Here is a 22,773-nt window from a genome sequence, read left to right on the forward strand (position 1 = left end):
CCTAAAAATTATTGTTAAGTTCTACACATCATCTGCAGATTGATGGATAAACAAAAGTAGTGAATAGGAGTCTGGTCAATTTGCTAAGGTGTTTAGTAGGAGATAAACCCAAGGGATGGGATTTGATTCTACCACAAGCATAATTTTCTTACAATAATTCTGTGAACAAAAGTACTAGTAGATAACCATTCTAAATTTTGTATTGGAGTAGTCCAAGGACTACACCAGAGCTAAGGAAGATGGAGCAAGGGGAGAGGACAAGTGTTGAGATAGAATTATTTTTTGAACATGTCAAGAACCTACATGAGGAAGTACATGCACATATTACTAAAATGAACCAATAGGATAAGGCTAGGGAAGATCAAAAGAGGAGACATAAGGAATTCTAAGTTGGGGATTTGATTATGATATACTTAAGGAAGTAATGATTTCTAGTGGGTACCTACAACAAGCTAAAGATGAATAAATTTGGCCCCTACAAAATTTTGAAGAAGCATGATTCAGGAAATGCATATGAGGTGGAATTGCTAGATGGGATTCACATTTCTCCTAGTTTTAATGTTGCAGACTTAATAGAATATCATGATGATGATACATATGAGGAGTTGATGTTGGAGCCATTTCCAATTCCTACTTCTAAGAAGGAAGAGATAGAAGAAATTTTGGATAGTCGTGTGGGCTAGAGTACTAGAAACAACCAGTATGAAGAATACCTAGTGAAGTAGAAAGGATGACCAGTAGAAGATTCAACTTGGATATCTACAATAGAGGTTTCCTATTTGGGTTTGCCTCTACCAACTATAAAGTGACAGGGTCACTTTTTAATCTACCTTAGGTATCTTATGTAGGAGCATTGAGTGGTATAAGGGCAATCTTGTATCACCCAAAAATATGCTTAATGTTAGTTTCTATTTAATTTTTTTTCATTTTTGGATACCCATTTGAGTCAAACAAAGGTTCCAACTCTCATAGTTCCACTATTGGTTTTCTGGGTTTGAGTTTTTGAGCACCTTGGGATACATGCCAATGTAGAAAATAGGTGATTTTTTAATTGGGCAATAATTATGATGATTTGGAGGGTTTAAGTTGGAGGGATGATTATAATTTTTATTTAAATCACTCTAGAAAAAGAATAAAGTCAAAAGGCTTTACGGTTTGAAAGTTATTGTAGTTTTAAGTTGCCTAGAGACCTCCTAAGAGCACTTCAAAGTCAGATTTGAGGCACTAAATGGCCTTGTACGGGCCCAAAAAATGAGGGACAAGAAAATCTGGTCCATAGGCCTATAGAGCGCTCAGAGAGCTTTTTGGAAATGTAAATTATTTGTCAATCGGACTCCCAGATCAAAAGTTATGCCTCCCAGAAGTTGGACTACCATTTCTAGTTTCTTCTAATTTTACAGCAACCTCTAACATTATTTCTAGAACCTTCTATTTTGGTAGTGGATGCTAATTGGAATATTCTTAAATTTATTCCTAACCCTAAACATAAGTGGGGTTTATTTAAAAACATTTCTAGAATTCTAAAGGCAGTTCTTGGTGGAGTTTGAGAGAGGGTATTGTGAGGAGGATTTTCTCCTAAATCGGACCATTGTAAGCCTATAGGACATGTCTTTGAGTCTATTTTCATTGTATATTAGCATATCACTTTTGATAATAATATTTCCCTTTTCATATTGCATCCATTTTGGTTGTGGATTGTGCCCTCATCAAAAGTGGAACTAGCTCAACAATGAACAATATTGATGTGTTTGGGTAAGGTGAAGAGGTAGAAGAGTATGCTCTTTTTCCTTTTGGTAAAATTAGAAACTTAGACCCTTATATCCAAGCCAAGTCCTTGAGTTACCTTTAGAGGGTCTACTAGAGTACTCAACCTCCAAGAATGACCCAGGTGAGCACACACCTTTCACTAGTGCTTCCCACTCACTATAATAAAGAATCTTTGTAAATTTCAAATATTTCAAAGCCATGTGAATTCCTTCCTCTTGATCTTGATATTGCATATCTTAAGGAGGCCCTGATTTTTGTAATGAGAGGTGCCTCTCCTTATCATTCTTCCTAGGGGTGTACACTTTCAAGTGTTGGTGTGGTTGAAAGGCCTTAATCCCTCTTATGATGCCACTAAGGGTTCGTATAAACAAAAGCCTTTTAAACACCTTTTAGATAGTTCCTACCTCATTCACCTCCAAAAGAAGGCATAATATTTGTGCAAGGAAGGGGAAGAATCTCTCCTATAAATCCTCCTCATAGGTATACATTTGGATGTTGGAATGTGGTATATGATACTAGCCCCTGTTACAAGGGTAACCTTTTGACATATATGTTATTGAGTCCTTGGAATAGACCAAAAATATGGGTTCCCTCTAGGGGTGACACGACTGTGTGAGTTGTGTGTATATACATAAGATGTGAGACAAAGCTTGTGTCATCTCTATAAATTTTCTTTATAGGGATAAGAATTGTATTTTTGGTGTCATAAGTGTTAATTAATTCCCTCATCCCTCCAAGTTGCTATTTCCTTGGTTGGATTATTTTTGACATACCTTACTTTTTGAAAGACATACGCACAAAACCTTGTTTAAATAGTAAAAAATTGCAAACATTAAAAACCAAAGTGTCCTACAAGGGAAAAATAGTCCAAACACATCATATAAAGTACTCCTAGGTATTCCAAAGCATCTCTTAATTTTGACTCTCCACAGTCCTAAGTTACAAATCTCTTGAGGGTTAAGTTACCCATTTGATCATAGGATCCAAAGTTGAAAATTTAAACCAAAGGTATACCCTAGTTCAACGAAGCAAAATCTTGTCAATTTGTGTAGAGTCTTGGCTCTTACTTACCAAATTTGAAAATTCAAACTTAGAGTATATCCTATTTTAAATTGGTCTAAACTTGTCAAAGTTGTATAGAGTCTTTACTCTCACACACTCATCTTAAGTTCAAAAGTTTAACCTAGGTGATATCTCATTTTAAATTGGTTCAAACATTGTTATGGTGTGGAGTCTTGGCTCTCACCTAAGTATCCAAAATTGAAGGTCAAAACAAGTTATCCTAATTCACTCTTGTCAAGTTGAAAAAAATCTTGGTCTTTACCTAGATATCTTGTTCAATAAGTACAAAGTCTTATCAAGTCAAACACCAAGTATGTTCTTTTATAATGTTGTCTAACCTAGTCAAGTAGTGTGAAGTCTTTCTTTCCACTTACCCATTTATCCAAAGTGCTAAAACTTATCAAGTTAAACTTCGAAGGTCTCTATTTAAATATTACCAAGTTATAAGAAGTCATAAATCAAGTATAACATTTTTCAATATGGTCCAACATTAATCAAGTAAGGTGAAGTCTTGGCTTCCACTTACATATTTATATAAAGTTCAATAGTCATATCAAATCTAAATATCAAGTATACCACACTCAAGTTGTCTAAAATTTTCAAGTTGTGTTAACCTTGTATATCAAACTAAAAAATAGTTCTCAACTCATAAATGAGGCATCCATTCCTTAATTGAAGTTGAAACTAGTTAAAAAAAATTTGTCACATAAACAAAATTAGTGTCACACTTATAAATTATTTTAAGAAAAACATATTGGAACATTGGTTAAACCCTAACTCAAACTTTGGGGACATTCTAAACTTTACTTGAATATTTTACAATCACAAAACCTTCATGGAAATCACAAGAGCCAAAAATTACAAATTCAATACAAACAATCCTTATGAAGAAGAAACACCAAGATTTACACCCTTTGAACAAAGTAAAATCTCATGAAGGAAACTCCTATTTGGGTCAAGAAAATATGATACATCAATTACAACCCAAAATAATCAAATAATGAGACCTACAACTACTTCCAAAATTTCTCAACACAATAATAACTTAGATAACTATCAAAAAACTCATGACAAGGTTGAACAAGATATATTCAACCTCATTGAACAATGCCAATCTTTGAAAACTAAAATCCAAGATGAAGAAAGAAAAGGAAACCTCATTAGACAAACACTTCTTAAGATCACTATGTCCTTTCCTATTTGGACATGATTCAAACCTTATCTCACACCCTTCAAACATAGAATAAATAAATATGAAAACCCAATCTTTGATGCAGAGGATATTCCACACCATTACAATGAAACTATATTTGATCAAGAAGATGAAGATATGGACATGTCCTATTCACTTGAAAATATCCTATATCTACAACAAAATAAAGAAGAAATTAATCAAACCTTAGAGATATTCTTTACTCCTTTAGAACAAACTTATGAATTTTTTTTGAGAAAACTCCTTGAAAACAATTTTATCACATTACCTCAAACTACCTCATGTGGGATGTCATAATTGAAAATCTATTGTGAATACCATTAATATTATGAACACAAAACTTTAGATTGCATTCAATCAAAACATAAGATATTTTGGAATTCTTTAGAATAACTTGCGTGGGGGGGGGGATTAGTTATCTAAGGTCCACATGTACAAATAAAACTTTTCAATTCTTAGTAGACCCATATCCATAAAACCTTGTCATGCATGTATCCATTAGATCATACAATACTTAAACTTTGTATGCTAATGTCCTAGGTCAAAACAACTTTTCTGAAATGTAAATATGAAACATCATAAGAACATTTACACAATTTGACACAAGGATTTTACTTGGAAACCCAATTTAGGAAAAACCACAATTATCATGCTACTATTTCCCACTCTTCTGAAGTGATTCCTTGTGAAAGACAAACCGTGTCAAAAGTTAAAATACACAATGTTACAAGTGACCTAGTTAAAGGACTTTAATCACCCTATTAGGAGTGAGCCTTGCTAGAGGACTTCAGACCATTCCATTAGAATATCACCCAGTTAAAGGATTTAGAAATGACTATTAGGTCAACCTTAATCCAAAGGATTTACTCTAGACTGATACAATGATTAGAAGTAACAATAAGGCTTGATATGATAACAGGTTACAAATCACTTGTAGATTATAGATCTCTATTTTAGTTCTCCATTATACTTGGCATTCACACACTTCAACTTTGATAGCTTGTTCACCCTTTAAGCATTCATACTCTTGAGCCTTCTTTCTTTACATTCCAATTGGAGTCAATTTTGTTCAGCCACTGAATGAAGCAATACCCTAGACCCCTTGTCTTTCTTAGGTTCTCACACATGAAAACCTTTTCTTTTGACCAACTATTTTTATAAATAGAGAATTTAGATCTTTTGTTGCTTGACCATAATCGTTCATTTTAGGGTTAGGTAGAATTAGGTAGGATACAATGAATCTACCTACTTTTCCATTTGGTTCCTCTAGAAAATTCTTCTACAATCTTCCTTGAATTTGCCTCAAAATCATTTACCTTGAATTTTGTGCCACCAACTCATCATATTTATCTTCCACACTCTTCACATAATTCAAGAAAACAAAAATAATTAGCTCAAATTTTTCAAATATTTGATTTAACACATTTATTGGAACTCAACTTCAATATTTTGTCACTCGAAATCTATACTGTTCTGTCACTCAGCCAACACTAGTTCACTCAACAAACATTAAATTTCATTGATGCTCAACACCAACTAAAATTTACTTGGCATATACTAACAATCACTTGGCTTGCACTAATTTTCATCTTTACTCCACACCTCTTGTTTTTCACATGGCTTCTACTAATTTATGCTTGACTTGTAATGACAGCTTAGTAAGGCTTGGCAAACACTTTTCTTACTCAATTTTTTTCCAGTCTTAACTTGAGTAATCTTTCATTTCAAACTTTATGTAGATAAACAATACACTATAGTACCAATGTCTTACTTGGTCTTAATGCTTCTTTTACATACAAAATAACTCAACTTTTCTCTAGGTGCTATTGTTATCTCCTATTTTCAAATCCTCTTCATCAATCAACTAAATGATAGCTTTCAGACCAAAAAGAAATTGTCTCACCAGAAGGTAGTAGATTTTTCATCCATTGAAAAAATAATGATTGTTCCATTATAGGGTCTTCTCTCCAAAACAATCTTAATCAACAATCTCCCTCTTTAGCATTGATGGCAAACCAATACCAACAACAATACCAAAAAGAAAATAAATCTTTAAAATAATTTCTCCCTCTAATAGTGTAGCATATGTACTTCCTCTATGTAGGGTAATGTGAGCTTTGTCAAGTTCCTTTACTACTTCCTCTTTCTTATATCTCCCTCTTTAGAGTATCTCTCCCTCTTTCTAATACTCAGGTGTCTATCTCTACTTATATCTCCATGTACTTATCTTCCTCTTATTTCTCCCTCAATATAGTTATTTTTAGGTACACTATCTCCCTCTTGTAGTCATTTCTCCCTCTTTGACAACAATACCAAAGACTTGTCATCTCTATATGCATATATAATAAATTCTAGATTCTCCCTCTATCACATTTCATGTTACTACAAATTTCTAATTAAGCTCCTTCATTACTTTAGGTAGCTCCTAAAGTAATATCCATTGCATCAAGTTGTAAGATACAACATTCAACTTAGTTGATGTTGGGAACTACTCATTCTTCTTAAGTAGATTTTGGGAATATATTAGTTATCTATTCTTTTGTATTCACATATTCTATCCTCACTTATTTGTCTTGAACTAGCTCTCTCAAGTAATGATACTTGATTGCAATGTGCTTAGTCTTTGTGTGCATCATAGGGTTCTTTGATATATTTATAACACTTGTATTATTACAATAAAGTACCATAGGCTCATTGATTTCCTCCTTCATACCTTTTAGTAGTTGTTTGATCCATATCACATTTTTACAATTTACTATAGCAACCACATATTTAGCTTTAGCAGATCTTGATGGTCTAGGTGACCAAAATATTTCTTAAGAAAAATGATCCACCACTTGTGCTCTTTCAGTCATCAATGGTTCTAGCCCAATTAACATTAGTGTAGTCTCTCAGCTCAATTTTTTTTTATTATAGTATAGACCATAGTCTTATGTTCCTTTTAGACATCTCATAATTCTCTTAATAGCCATCAAATGATTCTCCTTAAGATTTATAGACAATATTGCAACTATCCCAATAGATAATGCAATGTCAGGTCTTCTATGTATTACATATGATAATTTTCCAATCATAGACCTATACAATGTTTGATTCACATCAGCAGAATCATCATTCTTTGAAATTTTATGTCCTATTATCATAGGTGTGCTAATTGGTTTTTAATCCTCTAATCCAAAAGTTTTCAATATTTCCTTCACATACTTAGAATGATTGATGTATATACTGTATTTCATCTTATATACTTGTGTTGGTAAATTGATTGTTCTTCCCTTTCATTCTTTTGGATGCCCAATGTTTGCAAAAAATAATTGATTACAATAATTTGAAAGTTGTTACCAAGTGACTAACTTCCCTCTGAATTCTTAGGTACAACTCCCTTATGTGTTTGTAATTTGCAATGAATTATGTTTTATCTCTAACTCTAAAATGGGGTATGTTCTTAACATGAGAATAGGAAAGGTGAACCAAGTTAGGCCTAAATAGGAACTAACTTAGGCAAGAGTTTGAATTTTTGGATTAGTCAAGTTTATGGATTCACAAATCTTATGAATCTGGAAAGCTTAACAATTTAGAAATGTATACTATCTACAACTAAACTAATATCAGCAAGATCTTAGTTCTAAGAATGGAAAAGACTTAACTTGAAAGAAAGCATGGAAATGGATTTATCTTGAACTTCCAATAACAATACTATTATCTTCAGTTCACAGTTTTGAAATAAGGGAAAAAAACTTTGTTCATTCATTGATTCAATTTAGATGAAAAGAGAAAACATAAAACTAAAATAGAAATGAATGGAACAGAAAATGATTGACACAAAATACCCTCAATTATCTCTGCAACATCAAATATTTCACACCAAAAATTAGCCTACTTTTTATTAATCTTTCAATTCACTACATATAGGATTTTGAAATAACTGTTACAAAATGGAACTCAAATTGATTCATCTCCTCAATATTGACAAATTGAAAGGAGCCAATTTGTCAGTTACATTCATTACATCAAAATGTGAAAGGGTGGGATATGAATCACTTTGCCTTCTTCCCTTTTTCTAACATTGCCTTATAGACCATAGTGGTGACAATGATTGGAATCAACTCCTCATGCCCATGAACATGGACCTTGGTGTATCTCAAGAGCCACTTGGAATGCTCTCTAGCTAAATCCTTGATGGTATTCAAACACTCCTATATTTCTTCCATAACCACATGTACACGTCCACCAAGTTTTTGGAGCTCAAACACTCTGTTCTGGTGATTAGAAGATATCTTTGTTAATCCATCTAGATAACTGGAGAAGTTCTTTTGCATGACAACTACTCCAATTATCCCCTTTCCTTGTCCACTAGCCTAGGAATCTATATGTAGACCTCTTAATAGTTCATAGTCTCTATCTTGATCCTTTTTCACTTTTTCTTATGTTTCTTTTAGTCCTTCCTCTACCTCTAGGATCATTTTAGATTTGAATTTCATGCTCTGCAGCCATTCAAATAGAGGCTTATATCCCCTAGACAGAATCTTTACTTCCATAGCTTTTGTATCCTTCATTTGGAAAATCATCTTTAGTAAAGAAATGCAATCTTCACTCTTGACTTTCTTTGTTGCCAAGGTGGCTCAATGGGTTGAGATATTATCCTTCTCTATTTTTAGCCTTAGTACTACATTTCCTATTTTCTTTATAACTGCAAATCCTTCTACTTTGAGTTTTTCACTCTAGTCTCTACTAATCTATCAAAAATGCTTATCTTCTAGTAACAAGGAGATGAGAGCTCAAACATTAGTAGTAGTAGGATCACTGGTTATTGAAATTCTTGAGATGCTCACCAATGGGGTGACTAACTACCTGATGAAGTCATTAAGCTCATAAATTTTTGCCTTCATTTAGACTTTTTCTAACATAAGGCTTTTAAGTTGTCCCTCTATCACATCATTTGTCAACTTCCATAGGACCACCTTAGTATCATGTCTTACTTCTTTGAGATCCACATAATGCAAGGAAAAATTATCTGCTAGCATGTCTTCAATTCTCCCTTCTTTAGTGGGCTTGACAATGTCCATAGTTAGATACCCTATGTTAGGATCTTGTACAAGAACTGAAAGGGCCTTTTGCTTCTTGACTTTACTCAATGCTGATCTAGAGCAAAAGGCTACAGACAAAGTCTCTTTATTAGGAACTCCCTCTTCTTTTCTCTTCCTTTTCCTATCCAAGGTGTCCTTAAGCCATGATTCTATGCCAACCACTATGGATGTAGTCTTGAGTGTGTCTATACTAAACATCTATCTTTTGTCTAGGGTCAATGTCTTTGTTGCTGAAGAGAAAAGATTCTATGGGACTTGTGAAATGAGCTTTAAAGATCTAGGGCCTTTCTCTAGTTTCGTAGTCTTCTTCACTACTTCATCAGACTCAGTAGATTCACTTTCACTGCTTCCACCATCTCTAAGATCCACCATTTGTACTTGAGGACTACTTGGTAGGAGTAGTGCAACACTCATAGATGGGATCAAACTACTATGGGGTGAGAGAGCCACTATGTTTGCACCATCTTTCAATTCCTTTGCCTTCTTCTTCTAAGCTTTTGTTGTAGTTCTGATTATCGATAGAGAACCATATTGGAAAGTTTTGGAAAGAGGAATGCTCTTGTCAGGAGGTTGATCACATGCACCTAATGGTTGAAAAAGCCCTTGAGTAATAGAAAAGATTGCACCTAATGTACCATCCTAGGAAGAGGAAGCTGTTGTAGCTTTTGGGGAAGCTTGTGTGGATGTGCCTTTGCTCAAACTTCTTTGAGTTGTGGTCCATTTGTCCCATTTTTTGGTCCTTTTTAGATTTGAGCCATCATTATATCTAGCTCTTCCCCAGTGTCTTCATAAGTTGAGCTTATTGGATTGCCTCTAAGCTTGGTTAGATAAGTATTGTTGTACATGTTTTGGCAATCATTCTCCACCCCTTCTACATGAATTTTGACTTTATACATCTTCACCTGATCAACTATTAATCTTGTGAAGGCTTGATCATGGCTCTTGAAATCATCCTTGTAGTCAACCTAGTAATCCTCAATGGTGGTGATATGCTAAATTACACTTCCTATTTGTAGAACATCTCTAGCATATCCATTCAGGTTGAACATGGGCCTTAGAGCTTTATATATGTCTAGATTGTACTCCATCTCAAATACTTTCAATATGTTCTTGGCATCAAAATGGGTATCACAGTTGAAAGTCCCAATCTTCATGGGGAATTTAGATCCCTTCTTCTTCAAGCTCCCACTCAATATGTTTACTTGAATGACTTGCCACACAATCTTGATCAGCACAAGCATGTCACTAGGATACTTTTGTAACTTCAAGGGGAATCCATTGAAAGCTGCAAGACACAAATAAGAAAAAGATGAGAATTGAATGAAATAACTCTCAAACTGGCTAATGGTGGCCATGACTTCAGGACTAAAATCTCCTTTTTGGACATCCTTGTAGCTCCTTGTAAATCCTCATGGTGAATGCATCATTATAAGCATGGCTAAAACTCATAAGATTTCACATCATCAAGAAAATTATCTACTCTTCGGAGGCCTAGCCATAATTACAATGAGGAAAACATGTAGATGAGAAAAGAAGACATATAGAATGTATTGTAAAATTTGGCTGCATGAAGAGCATTGGACAAAAATTTTCTTACCTCATGACCCCAATCAATGTATTGAGTGTTAGAGAAAATGACTTGCACTAAAAAGAGATACCTTTCAATGAAATTCAAAGCTTCTACCTCACCTTTCAACTTATGTAGGAGAACCAAAATATCGATAATCTTTGGTTTGAGGTTGGTCCCAAATAAGGTTCTAGGGACTTTACTTTTAGCACTTTGTGGTTTCTAGAACCATGTCTGGATGATTTCTTTCCTCTAGATCATTTTCTTTGTAGAGAACTCAAATACAATGCCCCCAAAGGTCAAGTCAAAGAATTCTTCCCATTCTAGCACACAGAGGCAATTGACCATAGTTTTCCTATCAATTGAAATCAACACTATGTCATTAGGCAACACAATCTACCTTGTCTTTGGTTTGTAATGATGTATATGCTCATAGACTAGTTTCGGGACCTAAACTGCAACTAGAAAACTAGTAGCCTCAACCAACCCACATCCTCAAAGTTTCTTAGTGATGGGGTGAATTTTCTTAGACTTTACCCTCTTTTGGAAATCCTCCATGTCATAGAAATGAAGAGAGGTTTTCATGAAATTCTACAATTGGCATTTGATACTAGTCAATCCATCAAAACCTACAAATTTGGTTGCCATGACTTTGAGAATAAGATTGAAATTTGAGAAAGTGAAAGGAATGGAAAATGCAAGAATTACTAGCTTTTCAAAAAGCTATGCACATTAATGTTATAGCAATTCAAAAAAAGAGCGATAGTTTGCTCAACTATTTATGTTTCCATATATATGGGAGCCTCAATCATTTGTTGATCTTCATAATTTGTGCCACACAAATGAATTTAAGGGGATACCTATTGAATTGTAAATGAAAGGGTTTAATAGGAATCTAGAGGCCTTTTCACTATACGGTAACTTTCTATATCTCCATAATTTATTTTCCCCTTTTCCTTTAAGTTTCAAGAAATTACCATTAGGGTACTTCATCGGAGAATGTCGCCAAGTTAGATCTTGATCATTATCTCTTTTTCATAATGCTTAGGTTCACTTTATTATCATTCAAAGACAATCTAAACATGAATTGCAAATCCAATCTGATCATTAATTTTATTTTCTTTGGAATTTGGGAAATTTTCCTCATGGGTTGAAAACCCACCAAGGAGAAGACAATTTCAATTTCTTTGTTAATGTTTCCTTTCTTAATCAAACTTTTAGAAAATTGCCCCTCTTGAAATAAAAATATCTAAATGAGATACAAAGACCTTTTTGGGGATCACTTAATGTTCCTTTTCATTCCAAACTACCTTTTTAGGAAACCCAACTTCATGGGTTGAAAAATCATCCAGGAGAAGTCAATTTTGAGTTTTTTGTCGAGGATGATCATGAGGGCCAAAATGAATTTGAACCATTTTCTAAATTCATAATCATAGATAAAACATTTATTCACTACAAGAAGCCTTATTATTTGCATGTTTTTGATCTGTGTGCATCATTTTGCACCTTTCATGGGAAATCATCCTCATGGGTAGAAAACCCGTCGAGAAGAGAAGCATCAATTTTTCAAATAGTGATAGGTCATAAATGGATATAACTTGTAGCTGATCATTGAATGAGTAACATGAATCTCCATTGGACTAGGAACTAGCATACCTATAAGATCACTCAACAAAAGGAGAAACCACCCAGCTAGGAATGAGGAGAGAGAGAAAAGGGAAAATCCGATAGAGACTTCCCTAACCTAAAAGGACTTAGACCTAGACTCAAACAAAACCAAGAATTTTCTCTTTTCGTTTAAACACAAGTATTCACTTTTGCTAATTAGTTAGAGAATGAAAATTGGGGAAACAACTTGCAAACCAACAAAGAACTTGATCTCTCCAAGCATAGACATCTTGAATTCTTTCTTCATTTCATTTGCAAATGCTTTACATAATGTATCTTGACCTCCAAATATGATATCATCAACAAAAATTTCAGCTAGTAAAATATCTTTACCTCCTTCTATTTTTAAGTGTAGATTGCTGATATCATTAGGCCTTTCTAAGCTAATCTTCAAAAAATAATTGTGAAGCCTTTCATACCATGCTCTAGGGGCTTTCTTTAAACCATATAAAGCTTTTTATAGTCTACATACCATGATTTTTTTGTTAGAATCAACAAATCCTTCTAACTATTCTCTATAAATATCTCTTCTTCTAATATGTCATTCAGGAATGTTGACTTCACATCCATTTTATAAACTTTGAAACCTTTGTATGCAGAGTAAGCAAGCAGAGTTCTTACTCCTTCCAATCTTGCAATAGGGGAACATGTTTCTCCATAGTCAATTCCTTATTCTTGTGCATACCCCTTGCAAACTAATATCTCCTTATTCTTTGTGACTTCGCCATTTTCACCTCACTTTTTTATGTACATCCACTTAGTTCCAATCACATTTTTGACCTTTGGTCTGGGAACTAGAGTCCATGTCTTGTTTCTCTCAATCTTCTCAATCTCTTCTTTCATGGATTTACTCTGGTCATTATTTTCTAAGGTAGCTTTCACTATCTTAGGCTCATACATGCTCAAAAAACATGTATCACTTCTTAGTCTATTTCTTGTCCTTTCTGAAGCATATTTATCTCCAATAATTTATTCAGTAGGGTGATGCCTTTTGACACACTTTGACAATCTTGGTTCTTCTCTTCTTTCTTCAATAGGTCTGTCAACTTCAAAATCACTATGTACTTCTCTATTAGGTAACTCAACATTCATTTCATGTACATTTATCTTAGAAATAGAATGCACCTCATGTTCTATCTATAACTCGGCCCCTAATTGTAATTCAATTCCTGAATGCAACTTGACATTCATTATATGTGACTTGACAGTTGCTAAAATTTACTATTTATTTACAACTTGATTTACAACATCTTCATCAGTAGGCATACCTTCATAAAATTATAAAAAATATTTTTACTCTTTAGGTTCCTTCATAGGTCCAACATCATGTACTTCTATATATTCATCAAACTTCACATTTTCACTTTCCACAACTCTGTTAGTGTTAGTATTTAAAAACTTGTAATCTTTACTTCTTTTAGAATATCCAAGGAATACACCTTCACCACTTTGAGCATCTAATTTTCCATTCCTAAAATCCTTAAAAATATAGCACTTGCTTCCAAATACCTTAAAATATTTTACATTGGGTGAGTATCCATACCAAATGGTGTTGAATGAGTACCTTTCTTGACTTACACATAGTTCAAGGTATAAACAACTATACTTACAACTTCCCTCCAATATTTCAAAGCAACATTCTTCTCCATCATGAGTGTTCTAAGACAATCCATTATAGATTTGTTCCTCCTTTCAACAATCCCATTTTGTGGAGGGTCCTAGGTGTAGAAGTCTTTCTTTTGATTCCTTTATCATTATAGAACATCTCAAACTCATTTGATGTAAATTCTCCACCTCTATAAGATCTTAGACATTTCAATCTTTTTCCTATCTTATTTTCAACTTTAGCTAAGTACCACTTAAACATTTGGAAAACATCATATTTTTATTTTAGAAACATCATTGTCATCATCCTATAATAATCATCAACAAATAGGATAATGTACTTGTCAACTTTGTAGCTTTGTACATTAATTGGTCCACACAAATCTGTATGAACAATCTCAATAATTTATTTAGAGGTGTGAGTCTTACTTTTAAAACTAGATTTTTTCATCTTGCCTAACTTACATTGTTTTCATATCATATTGTCAGGTTTTTTCAGTTTAGGAAAACCTACAACTCTTTTCATGTTACTAGATATTGACTAAGTTATCAAAGTTAACATGACATAGCCTCTTGTGCCATAACCATACATCATGAAATTTTACAAGACACATAGCACCAGTCATATCAAGATAAAATAGATTACCTCTAGTCTAATCACCTTTCCCAATTAGTTCCCCATCAGTACCATAGTTCTTTGCTAGCTTGTTCTCAAACTCAACTTTGCAACCTAAACTATTCAGTTGTGACACACTCAACAAATTATAGTTAAGTCCTTCAACATAATGATAATTTTCACATATGATCTTTTTTGTGAATATGATAGATACCTTTTATCAGATAGGGTGCATCATTACCAAACCTTACACTATTTCTATCATAATAAAAAAGGGTAATGAACTTACTTTTATCTCCATTCATGTGATGTGAACACCCACTATCAATTATCCATCTTTCATTCTTGTTCACATAAAACACTAGTGCATTTGTCTCCTCCTCATCAAAATCACCCTTCATTGTAACATACACCACTTCATCATCATGGTTGTCAAATCCATCTTTGGTTTCCTCTTCTATAGTGTAGTAAGACTTCTTGCCTTTGTCTTTGTAATCTTTGTTGTTCTCATCTCTTTTACTTCTATATTTGTCTCTACTTCTATTGTTCTTCTTCTCTAGACATCTAGCAACAATATGACCAACCTCATTGCAATTAAAACACATGATAGGTAACTTATCTTTGAATTTTCCTTTTCCTCTATGAAATCTCCTTGCTAGTAGTGCTTCAAGTTGTTCTACATTTGTATCATTTGTATCATTATCACTAGAAACACACTTGACTTTTTTCTTTTTCTCTTTAGGTTCCTTTAATGACAGTTTAGCTTTGAAAGTTGATTCAACATTCTTAGCTTTGAAGTTATCATAATTGGAGAGTTTAAAGGTAGTGGTCCTACCTACCAAACCTTCAAGAGCCAGATTAGTACCAGATATACTTCTTATTTCTTGTATGACAAAGACTTTAAAAGCATAGTTGGGCAGAAGTGTCCTCAATACTTTGATCAATATAGTATCATCATCAATGATACCATTATATCCTCTTATAGCATTAACAACATCTTTTAGTCTAGAGAAATATTGAACAACATTCTCACCTTCTTGCATCATGTCATCAAACTTACCTCTTAAACTTTTAGATTTGGCTCTCAAAATATTTGTGTTCCCTCCATAAATAGTGTGAAGAGAGTCCCACATCTTCTTTGTAGTATCACAATCCTTGATATCATCAAACTTAGAATAATTTAGGGCAGATGCAATATCTAACATTGTCTAACTATGTTCTTTCTTCTTTTCTAGATCATTAGTAGTTAGGACTCCAACAAGTTCAACATGCTTAGTGGTGATGGTAGATTGTGCATGGTCTCCAAGATCTCCTAGGTGTAGCTTCATTAGACTTTTCCATGTAGAGAATTTCTCCTTGGTAAGCTTCGACACCTCTCTTTTAGACATCTTAATCTTTTTCTTCTAGCACCTTCAAACTAGTCATTTTAAGCACTATGGCTTTGATAAAAAATTGTTGGAATTCCTTAGAATAACTAAGAGAGGGGGGGTTGGGTTTGGTGAATTAGTTATCCAAGATCTAGATGCACAAATAAAACTTTTCAATGCTTAGTAGAACCATATCCATAAAACCTTGTCATGCATGCATCCATTAGATCATACAATATTTAAACTTTGTAGGTTACTGTCCTTGGTCAAAACAACATTGTAGAAATATAGACATGAAACATCATAAGAACATTTACTCAAGTTGACACAAGAATTTTACATGAAAACCCAATTTGGTAAAATCCATCAATAACATGCTACTAATTCTCACTCTTTTGAAGTGATGCCTCATGAAAGGCCAACCCTGTTAAAAGTTACAATACATACTATTAAATGTGGCCTAGTTAAAGGATTTCAATCACTATGTTAGGAGTGAACCTTGTTGAAGGACTTTAGACCATTCCATTAGAATGTCACCTGATTAAAGGATTTATAAATGACTCTTAGGTCAACCTTAATCAAAAGGATATACCCTAGACTAATACAATGATTAGAAAGTAATAATAAGGCTTGACATTATAATACATTACAACTCACTTGTAGATTACAAATCCTTTTTTTAGTCTGCCATTCTACTTGGCACTCACACACTTTAGCTTTGATAGCTTGTTTACCCTTCAAGCATTCATACTCTTAAGCCTTCTTGCTTTGCATGCTAATTGTAGTCACTTTTATTTGGCCACTAAATGAAGCAATACCCTAGACTCCTTGTGTTCCATAGGTCTTCTTTTGACCAACTATATCTATAAATTATAGAGAACTTAGATCTTTTGATACTTGACCATAATCGTTCATTTTGGTGTTAGGTAGGATTAGATAGGATACAATGAATCTACCCACTTTTCTATTTGGTTCCTCTAAAAAATTCTTCTACAATCTTCCTTGAATTTGCCTCAAAATGGTTTACCTTGAATTTTGTGCCACCAGATCATCATAGTTATCTTCTACATGCTTCAAATAATTCAATAAAATAAAATAGTCTACTTAGATTAGTCAAATCTTTGATTCAACACATTTACTAGCATTCAACATGAATATGTTGTCACTCAAAAGCTATACTATTTTGTCACTCAGCAACACTAGTTCACTTGCCAAACAGTAAATTTTACTAATGTTCGACACCAACTAAACTTTACTTGGCATATACTAACAATCACTCAACTTGCACTATTTTTCATCATTACTCAACACCTCTTATTTATCACTTGGCTTCTACTAATTTCTACTTGAATTGCATTGACTACTTGGCAAGACTTGGTAGACACTTTTCTTACTTGATCTTCTTCTAGTCTTAACTTGAGTAATCTTTCATTTCAAACTTTAAGTAGATAAAAAATGCACTATAATATCAATGTCTTACTTGGTCTTAACACTTCTTTTACATACCAAATAACTCAATCTTTCTATAGGTTCTATTGTTATCTCCTCTTTTCAAATCATCTTCATCAATCAACTAAATGCTAGCTTTCAGACCAAAAAGCAATTGTCTCACCAGTAGGTAGCAGGTTTGACATCATTTAAAAAATAATGATTGTTGGATATTACAAGTTCTTCACTTCAAAACAACCATAATCAACAAGATCCAAGATCTTATTGATGATAAATCAATTGAAATTTAGAATCCTTATGATTTGTCTAATGAAGATACTACTCTTAAGCAAGATCAACTTAATGATCCCATGTCTAGTATTTGTTCTCTTCAAGCTCCTACTTCTTTCAACATTCATGCATCTCATACATATTCAAAGATTTCCAAAATGACAACATTTAACAAAGAACCTAATTCATATAATATTGACTATGTGTACCCTTAAGGGTTACCTCTAAAAGAAATCCAAGCTAATTTAGACATGACTCCAAATATTTTCAATGTTTCTAAAATCAAAGATACTAAATCCTCATGTTCTAAAATTCCTATCATACAAATACAAGATACTTCATTTTCCATAGAAGTGGATCTATGTCAAGAGGATTATTCAAAAGATGAAGAAACAAGTATGACTAAAGATCAAGATAAAAATACCTCCAGCCCCTTTCATATCTCCCATGATGTTATCCCTCCATATCAAGAAAAACACATCCCCTCATATATTATATTTTATCCATCTTCCAAGAAAGAAGAAGATACTATTTATGGTGAGCCTATTGAAAATAAATAGAAAAGTGTTATTCCTATGCTACCTAAATATCCTTGTCTAGATCAAAGTATCCCCTCATTACCTTGTGAACTCCTCCATATCCATCTCAAAAATCCTCCATTAATCCCAATCCTTAGAATAAGAATGAATGCTTCCAAGATTCAACTATAATTATCAAAGTTTCTCTTATAAAAACCATTGATGATCCCATTGATGTAAAGATGTTTCCTAAAGATGAGAACCTTGGTTATGTTTCTCACTCTAAAGATGTTGATGTCCCCATGCATTATCCATTTGAATCTTCCAAATCCATCCTTGGCCCTTATAACTCAAATATAAAATCTTCAAATCTTCCATCCATATTGGGATGTTACATTCCTCCATCTCATATACCTCAAGATCAACACTGATATTCATCCTTGAGAAACTTTCATCCACCCATTCATTTATACCTATCATATAAATCTTATTTATCCACAAATCACAAGTATTTTGGAAGAAATTTGAATTTACAACATAAAAAAAATAAATACAAGAATCCATATACAAATGAAGATAACCATTTCATATCTCATTAACATGTGAACAAAAAGAAAGAAGAAAGATTCAAGAGACCACAAAGGTACACTAAGCATAGAAAGAAATCAAAGCAAATATGGGCTTTGTTGGAATTTACAAGTGGGGAGATTTACTTCTGAGGGGGGGGGTGAATCAGAAGTAACTAACTTTAACTTTTTTTCAAAACCTTTTAGCTAATATCATTCACATGCATCTAATTCTAATAAAAATGAAAGTAAAGGCATGCATGAAAACATATAACATAAGATTTTGGTAACCCAAAAACCCTCCAAAATGAGAAGGTAAAACTCAGGTGGGGATGACACCCACAAAGTATCACTACAGCAATATGTAACTATTTAAGTTTACAAAATTTGACCACTTCCAATGGTCTTCCTTGTGAAAGGCCTATCCTGTTAAAGACTTTACACCCTGTTAAAAGGGACTTGGTTAAAGGATTTAGAAACATTTACTTGCAATGTTACCCTATTAAAGGATTTAGCACCTTGTTTAAAGGCTTACAACATGGCTATTAAACCAACCTATCATCATAGGATTTTCAATTCTAATGCAATTGCTAGAGAGTATTAGAAAGTCTCGACCTGATGACTTCCAATCCTCAATTGCTGATTTTAGATCCTCATTCTACTCTATCTGTTCTAATCCTTGCTTGATCTAATATGTCTCTCTTCAGAACTCTAATACTCTGTTCTCAATCAACTAAATCCTTCAATGTTGTTCTTCTCTTTCTTAGGCTTTACACCCTTCTACACTTTACTATAATTCACCCACACACTCTTCCTCATATTCACTCATAAAATGGGGTTTCATCCTTCTTTTAAAGGCTTCAAAGACTTAGGGTTAGGTATGAATCTACGATCAATATTCATTCTTCATTTCCTACTGAATTCTTCACTTTTCCTATTGGTTTCATGCCTTCTCCATTTTTCTTATTGGCTGCATGCTAATTACATGGGTAATGCAAAAGATTCAATCTTATCTTTAAGATCTTTCAAGATTCATCATCTATCAGCTCAAAAACAATTTACATCTGAGTTTGTGAAGGAACAAACTCATATGCTAATTTTGTGTTACTCGACACTTACTAATTGCTGATGCTTGACACATATAGGAATTCTATCTCACTTGGCATCTATGGTAATTATATTTTTCTTGGCACCTATAGTGACTCAACATCACTTATCACTCAATACTTGAACTTTTCTTGGCACCTAAAGTTCACTTGGCACCTATTGAATCTCTTGGCTCGGCACACACTATAGCTTGGCTTTTGTATTATACTTGGCATCAACTTAAGAATTGGTTAAGTGTATTGACACTCAATTATCAAAACTAATCTAGGACCAACAATATCCAACTTTGACATGAGTGGAAAAAACACTTAACATTATGAATCTGATCTCTATGAGTATACTACACATTTTGTCTAGCATATGTACAAGACTTCAAAAACTTGTTCAAAAATTTTTTATACCTCAAAAATTTGTAACGTCCCATGAGCTGATGTGCCATTTATGTAACCAAAATTCCATTCCTATAACCAAAGACTCTTGTGCTAAATGTTTCTCATGCTAATGTGTCTGATACTCTTTGTCTTCTCATTCTTTTGCCTCTATTTCTATTTACCCTATTTCTACTTTGTTTGTACCCTCCCTTTGTTTATGCTCCCCCTTTTACATCTTCTTGTAGTCTTTGCATCCTTTTGGCTTTATCTCCTTATTAGTTCCTCAAAATTTGAATATCTCCCCCTTTGGGTATTCTTTATTACTTCCTTTGGATATTTTTTATTATCTCCTTCAAACAATGTAGTTTCTCCCCCTTTCTTATTATATGCAATAATAAATATCTCCTCCTTTTTGACAGTTATTTTAAAAGGTCCTAAGAATGAATATAAGATTTAGCCAAAAGTTTTTTATTTACCTCCATTATCATCTTCAAAGAAGCATCCCAATTGTCTAAGGTAATTTCTAGTGTTTGTGCTAGATAGCTATTTCTGCTGCAAGATGTACTAGGCCTTCTAAAGTAGAAAGATTAGGGTCTTTCTTTAAGACATTTTTGGCATAATCCATTTCCTTATGTGGTACTTCCAAATGTGGGTTAATAGCAGATTGAATTTGTATTAGTTTGGCCTTGACGTTGGCCTCTTCTGCTATCAGTATAGTTAACTCCTTCTAAGTGTGAAGCATTGTTGCAAAATGCTTCTCACTTTGAGTTGGATCTTTATGTAGCTATGTGCTATAAATCTTAAGATTACATTCCAAGCTTAGTATTGTTTGGCTAGTTTCTTGTGTGAAGTATGATGAGTCACACAATTTGGAGTACACTGAGAATATATTCTCAAGTACTTCTTTCACCTTTTCTATCTTCTTAGCCAATTCTACTTGTGAAAGTGCTATTTCACTAGATATCTTCTAATTAACTTTCATTTGAAATTTCTTTTTAGACTATTCTAATCATTTAACATTAGTATCAAGGTCTTCATTTTGTACCTAGTCCACTATGTTAGATAGTTGCTCCATGATGCACTTGGTTTCATTAGGTACAAGTAAGATAAATGCATCAAGGAATATGTCTTTGATTTCCACCAATGCTTGCTTTTGTCTATACTCATTTCTGAGTATCTCCTATTTCTTCTTTCTCTCTAGTGCCTCTTACACTTCATTTATCTAATCTAGGTGCATTGTTTTATAGTCATAACTAGGTATGACTATTTCCTCATCAAGTATAGGGTATCCATAGTGAAGTACCCTTGCTACTTTGGTGGAGCTTGAGCCTGGTGCTAAAATTTACAATGGTAATGCATCAGTGCTCAGTTGCTTGGTAGGAGTCCCCGTAGTAGGCAAGTTTACCAGTATCTATATTGCCTCTTGCTCTTTTTCTTTGGGGGTTTTCTCCTCTTTTTGGTCTTCTTATTTGATGCCTTGATCAATAATAATGATTTGAGGAGGTGCACCTTGACTTTGTGCTGTAGGAACATCTTCTCCTATCTGCTCCTTTCTTGGCTCCTCAGTAGTTGTTGTTGCTATGACTATGTGATCAACCTTAGCAATTTCATCTTGTGTTGCTTTCTCTTTTGGTTGATCTACTATAGTTGTGGGAGGTTGTGAAGGTGGTCCTTGTGTGTTCACCTTCTCCCTAGTGATCTCTACTATAGCCTTTTGCAACTCTTCCACACTCACCAAAATAGGATTTTTGCATAATTGTGATTGTAATGTGGTTTGGTGAAGGATCTTTTTGAGATCCTCTATAATAAATGGATTGATGTTCTAACTTGAGGTGTCAAGAACATCCTTAACAATTACAATTTCTATAGGCGCTATATGTGGAGGACTTGCTGGTGGGATTTGAGTGTCTCAGACATTCTGTTATGGTTGTTGCTCCTTAGTTGTTGCCTCTTCACCTTCTTATGTCTTCTCCTTCCTCGTCCTTTTCATTCTCCTCTTCTTCCTCATCATTTCTTCCATCAAAGGGTCTTCCTGCCCTTCCTTGATAGTAGTCAATCCATAAATTAATTTCCACATCTGTGTGGATTTCTTCACAACATCCTCTATCTTATTTTGTAAGATGCTAAAAGCTCTATATTTGGGTGCAAATTTGCTCCCATACTTTTTATTGGCCTTAGTTATTTGAACTTTTGTAAGATTTGGCATCACATGAGCCAATGTTGACTCCCTTGTTTCTTTCTCCATATTAAGGCAGTAATGCCATTTATTCTCTACAATGGAGCTTAGCTCCTTAGGCATAGAATTGTCTAGTTTGAGTGGAGTGGTCTTGAACTTGGCCATCATAGTGTAGATGTATTCTTCCACTATGTTTTGTTCTTCTCTTGAAAATTTATTAAAATCAATTCCTTTTGATCAAGTCAAATTTTCATTATCTCTAATTTTGTCATAAAAAAATTCCAAATTAGACTTGGTAGAATGTCTTACCAATTTGAATTGATCATTATCAGACTCTATCTTTTCTTCATCTAACTTTGGGGGTGCA

The sequence above is a fragment of the Cupressus sempervirens genome, chromosome 5 (assembly GCF_028749045.1).
Source record: "Cupressus sempervirens isolate cs-2001-9-10 chromosome 5, ASM2874904v1, whole genome shotgun sequence".
NCBI classification, from domain to species: Eukaryota; Viridiplantae; Streptophyta; class Pinopsida; order Cupressales; family Cupressaceae; genus Cupressus; species Cupressus sempervirens.